The following is a 6,000-nucleotide window of genomic DNA, read 5'->3' on the forward strand; positions in this document are numbered from 1 at the left end:
ATCTCACTAAACTGCCTAGGGCCTACCTAAGTTGCCAAGGCTGGCCTCAAACTTGCAATCCTCTGTAATTTAGCCTCAAGAGTCACAGGTGTGTCCCACCATGCCTGGCTCCTTTTTTATTTTTTAAAAACAGGTATGTTGGCTGGGGATGTGGCTCAAGCGGTAGCGCGCTCGCCTGGCATGTGTGCGGTCCGGCTTCGATCCTCAACACCACATACAAACAAAGATGTTGTGTCCACCGAAAACTAAAAAAAATAAATAAATATTAAAAAAAAAACAGGTATGTTGGGGCTGGAAATATGGCTCAAGTAGTAGCGCGCTCGCCTGGCATGAGGCACTGGGTTCGATCCTCAGCACAAGATAAAAATAAAATATTGTGTCCACCTAAAGCTAAGAAATAAATATTAAAAACAAACAAACAAACAGGAATGTTAGCACTAAGGATCTGCCATGTAATAGGAAGCCAGACATTATATCTATCTTTGTTGTTGTTGTTGTTTGGGGGATTGAACCAGGTATGCTTTACCACTACATCTCCAGTCTTTTTTGAGACAGGGCCTAAGTTACTTAGGGCCTAAGTTACTGAGGCTGTTCTCAAACTGCAGTCCTCCTGTCCTGAGTTGCTGGGATTGTTGTCTCCATTCAGCAAATAACTGAAGAACAGGATGCAGAGCAAGGAAACAGTAGGTTTATTGCAAAAGTGAGAGAGACAGATTTCTCTGAAGAGAATGGGCCCCAGAGCTGGGAATCTGGTGAGGGAGTTTTGGCAAGTTATTTTTGTGGTATCTGGAATTTCCTCCCCTGTCCACTCTCTCCTCATTATAACTGATTGGTGCCCCCCTCTGTCTGCATGTCTGTTTTAGTTTGTCTTTTTGGGTACCAGGGACTGAACTCGGGGGTACTCACCCACTAAGTCACATCCCCACCCCTATTTTGTATTTTATTTAGAGACAGGGTCTCACTGAGTTGCTTAGTGCCTCACCTTTGCTGAGGCTGGCTTTGAACTCGAAATTCTTACCTCAGCCTCCTGAACTGCTGGGATTACAGGAGTGTGCCACCGTGCCCATCTGTTTCAGTTTTTCTATTGGATCTCCCACTTAGGAGCACAGATTGGGTCCCCCACTTGTGTCCATGAGCACTTTTGTCTTGCAGGAAGTTGACTTCATTATAAGATCCTCTTCATACCTCTTTGTTCTGGCCCTACCCCTTACTTCCTTACTTGCCATCTTGCCCTGGCTGCCTAAGCCGTTCTCACAACAACTCTTCGAGGGAATTATCCCTCTTAAGGATCAAAGAGGTTTAAGAGACTTACCCTAAGTCACCCAGCTAGAAAATGGTAAGGCATTTTGCTGTGTATCCCAGGTTGGCCCAGAACTCCTGGATTCAAATGATCCTCATGCTTCAACCTCCCAAGTAGCTGGAACTATAGGCATGTACTCCCAGGCCTGATGGAGATAATCTTTTACATAATTTACCTGGTTATATACTATTGGCACCTCAATTTTTTAACTGAAAAGATTTAAAAAGAAAATCAGTGGCTTTCATTTTTTCTTTTGACCCAGTACATATCAATGACAAATTTCATGATTTAAAAAATGATGCTCTTTAACATACTGAAAAATGTATACACAATGATGAAAGCAAAGATATGCAAAGTCACCACAACCAGACTTATAGCTACCCAACCAGTCAAACCAGACTGTAACCTCATTAAGCATATGAATCCAAAACAATGCGTCAGGCAGCTTTGGCTGCCGAAGCTGACATTTAGAGGAGCCTGAGACAGGAGGCAGTCAAGCACCAGCAAGGAAGAGGGAGTAGCACTGAACCAACTGCAGGCATTCGAAGCCCTGTGGTAACTTTATTTATACTGGAAAGTGTCATCCCTGTCTCTACATCAGTCCCTGTGAATTTGCTTAATGGGAGCTTGTTGAGAGCCACAGCAGAAGGGGCCCCAGCAAACTTCTAGCTGCCAGCTGATGATTGGCTCACAGAGGCTCCAGCAAACTTCTAGCTGCCAGCTGATTGGCTCCTCTGCAGTGATGCTCATTGAGCTGTTTCCCTGCCCTTTCAGACCACGGAGCTGCTCATTGGGGGACTTTTTTTGCTCCACCCATGTGACCCAGCCAATCAGCCTCAAGAGCAGGAGGAGTGGGGGAGGGGTTGAGAGGCTTGTGGGAAGCCAGTGGTGGCAGTTGGGCTCTGAGGGAATTCCTGAAGAGCTCCTGTGGTGTGGCGTGTGTGTGTTCTAAAAATAAAGTTCATTTCTGCTTGATAAGTGGCTCCTGAGTTGTGCCCAGCAGACTGTGGCATTTGGTGGCCCGTACGGGGAACGAAACCACGACCTTGGCGTTATCAGCACCAAGCCAGACTGCGGCAGGAGCTGTCTCTGTTTTATTGATGAAAATCAAATTTCTAAACCTGAAGATCATTCCCTGGACCAGGCTGAATTTACTAATGTAATGAATGCCACATAAATGAGGCCTCCTGGTAGACTGTCTGCTGGTCTTCTCCAGTGTGACCTTGTGAGAGCTTACCTTAAAAAAAATAAATAAATAAAACAAATAAAAATTAACAGTGACCATGTATGCTTTCATTAATGCTAGTAACAAAGCAACAGGATACCGTGTCCTGGGGACACCCCCTCTAAGGAGCCTTCCCCAGTCCTCTTAGAACTATTCTTTCCCTCTTCTGGGTGTTCCAGCACCCCACAGTAATCTTCAGTATGCAATGCTGGGAAACAAAGTATAAGCAGATATATCTCCCCCACTACACCACAAATGGCAGGACCCTCATATGAGTCTTCAAAGTCAATGGAATGACAGTGACTTTCCCACTGTGCATTTTCAAAACTCACACAATATGAAGCTTTCTGACAGTAAGAGGTATACTATAGATCCAAGCATGCAAAAAAAAAAAAAAAAATGTAATTTTTTAAGCAGAACAAGTAACTGAATATGGATTCTGAAGCCAGACTGTCTGGATTTGAATCCTAGCTCTGGAACTTTTTAGCTCTGTGATCTTGGGCCAATTATTTAACTTCTATGTACCTAAGACTTCTTAGCTGCAAACTGGGAATAATAGTACCTAATTTAAAGGATTTTTATAGAGATTAAATGAATCAGTATATATAAAGTGCTTCAAATGGTACTGGGCACATTAAGTGCCATCTAAATGTTAGTTTTCAATTATTATATTTTAAAACTATCTACAAGAAAGACTGAAGGTTTTTCACACTAAGCAGCAGAATTTAGGGCTGGGATTGTGGCTCAGCGGTAGAGCGCTCGCCTAGCACAGGCAGGACCTGGGTTCGATTCTCAGCACCACATAAAAATAAAGGCATTGTGTTGTGTCAATCTATAAAAAAGATATTCTCTCTTAAAAAAAAAAGCAGAATTTACAAGTATAGAATGACAAGGTTGTAACAGGACTGCATATTATATGAGTATATTTAATAAAACCACAGAACAAAGATTTAGAAGTTATCTTCTACTCCAATGGTTCTCAAAGGAAAGGGCCTTGGGCCAGCAACACCTGGGAATTTTTCTCTTAGGCTTCAGCCACAACCATGGTTTAGGTCCTTCCCATCTCCTGTGGATGGCTACAACAACCTTTCCCCCTGCTCTCCCTGCTTTATCTGGTTTACTCCTAAAGCAGTGCCCCAAATCACCACTGAGGTGGTCTTTCTTACATGCAAACATGAATAACTCACTTTTTTTGTCCATGAACTCTAGTCACAGTGAGCTACTTCAAACTCTTTCAAACTTACTTTCTGCCTCCCTTTTTATGTCTTCGTTCCAGAGTCTTGGGATCACTGATAAATTACTTTTCATTTTTGCCAGCCTTCTGTTTTCTTTTCAGCCATATGGTTTTAAAATTTGTATTTCTTTAATAAAAAGCATGGCTGGCCCTTTCTACCATGTACATGTGGGGTAACAGTAATAACAAAAAATTACTTAGTACTTTCATGTGTTGGCAAGTCAGAGTGTCAAATAGGATAATAAATTGGAAAATGCTTTAGCCACATGCAGTGTAGTAGGTTTATTCCATTTAACCTCAAGAGTGAGATTATAGGAATTATTTTATTTGTGATATTTCTACTGTGGCTTATATTTTAACTGGAATAGAAAGTGGTGGTTAGAAATCTGGAACTAGTCTCCTTGGTTCAAATTCCAGCTCTGCAACTATTAGCTACATTAACTGTAGCCAAGTTTGGGCACCTCTGCAAAATGGAGACAATAATAGAATCTATACCTTTCAGGGTTACTGTGTGAGGACTAAATGAACTAATATAAGCAAACACTTAGGATCATGCTTAGAGCTTTAAAACTATTATTATATCCTGTTCCTACCATTTCCTGCAAAAATTTTTTTTGCACATAAAACAAAGTATGATAAATTGAAGAGTATCATGTTCAGAATCAGAGAGGCCAGTGTTCAATTCCTGGCTCAGCTACTTCTTAGCTGTATAGTCAAAAGCACATTGTAACTTTTTTTAGCCTCAGTCCTTCCATTTTAAAAAACAGGGGATAATAACAGTACCTGCTACTTAGATCTACTGTGGAGACCAGACAAGAAACAATAACACACACACAAAATGCTTAGAACAGGGCTTCACACATAATATACATTCAAGTAACAAAATGCTTTTTTTTTTACTATTAATAAAAATGTGAGGCTGAGGGTATAGCTCAGTGGTAGAGCACTTGCCTATCATATGTGAGGCCCTGGGTTCAGTCCTCAGCTCTGGGGAAAAAAAGTGTCTGAATTTGTTTACTTAAATATTAACACACTATCAGAATGGGCATAGTGGCATGTGCCTGTAATCCCAATTACTTGGAGACTAAGGAAGATTTTGAGTTTGAGGTCAGACTTGGCAATACAGTAAGACCCCATCATCTCAAATAAAAAAAAATCCTTTATAACAATCCCATAAATTAGGTATTAGGATATTCATTAGATGAGGAAAATGAGGTTCAGGAAGGCTTGAATAACTTCTCAAAAAAATATTTTTGGGGTACTGGGGATTGAATTCAGGGGTGCTCTACCGCTGGTATGGTTTACATATTAAGTGTCCAAAGGCTCAGGAAGAAATTACATATTAGGTGTCCGAAGGTCTACAGGAGAAATTACTGGGTTATGAGTCTATCCAATCAGTGAATTAATCCCCTAAGGGGATTAACTGAGTGGGAAACTGAAGGTGGGTAAGGTGTGGCTGGAGGAAGTGGGTCATTAAGGGCATACCTTTGGGGTATATATTTTTTATCTGGTGAGTGAAGTCTTTGTTTTGTGATCATCATGTGTCCCACCTCCCTCCACCAATCTTCTGCCATGATATTCTGCCTCACCTTGAGCCCCCAAAGAATGGAGCCTGCTGTCTAAGGATTGAGACCTCTGAAACCGTGGGCCCCAAAATAAACTTTTTCTTCTCTACAATTATTCTTGTAAGACCTTTTAGTCACAGCAGCAAAAAAAGCTGCCTAAAACAACCACTGAGCTATATCCCCAGCCCTTTCTTATTCTGACACAGGGTCTCACTAAGCTGCTCAGGCTGGTCTCAAACTTGGGGTCCTCCTGCCCCAGCCTTCCAAGAAATTGGGATTACAGGGGCTGGGGTGGTGGCTGAGTGGTAGAGCGCTTACCTAGCATGAGTGAGGCACTGGCTTTGATTCTCAGCACTGCATATAAATAAATAAAATAAAGGTCCACTGACAACTAAAAAAAATGAAAGAAATTGGGATTACAGGGGCTGGGTGGTGGCTCAGTGGTACAGTGCTTGCCTAGCATGAGTGAGGTACTGGCTTTGATTCTCAGCACTGCATATAAATAAACTATAAAATAAAGGTCTATTAACAACTAAAAAATATTACAAAAAAAAAAAAAAGAAATTTGGATTACAGGCACATGCCATATGCACGAGTTGTTGGGATAATGGGCATGTACTACCATACCTGGCTCTCAAAGCCATCTTTACATTATTTTCTCAAAAGTGGCAGAATG

This window comes from Marmota monax, unplaced genomic scaffold, assembly GCF_021218885.2.
Source record: "Marmota monax isolate L192 unplaced genomic scaffold, Marmota_monax_Labrador192_F-V1.1 WCK01_AAM20220418_F8-fsc00023, whole genome shotgun sequence".
In the NCBI taxonomy this organism is placed as follows: domain Eukaryota; kingdom Metazoa; phylum Chordata; class Mammalia; order Rodentia; family Sciuridae; genus Marmota; species Marmota monax.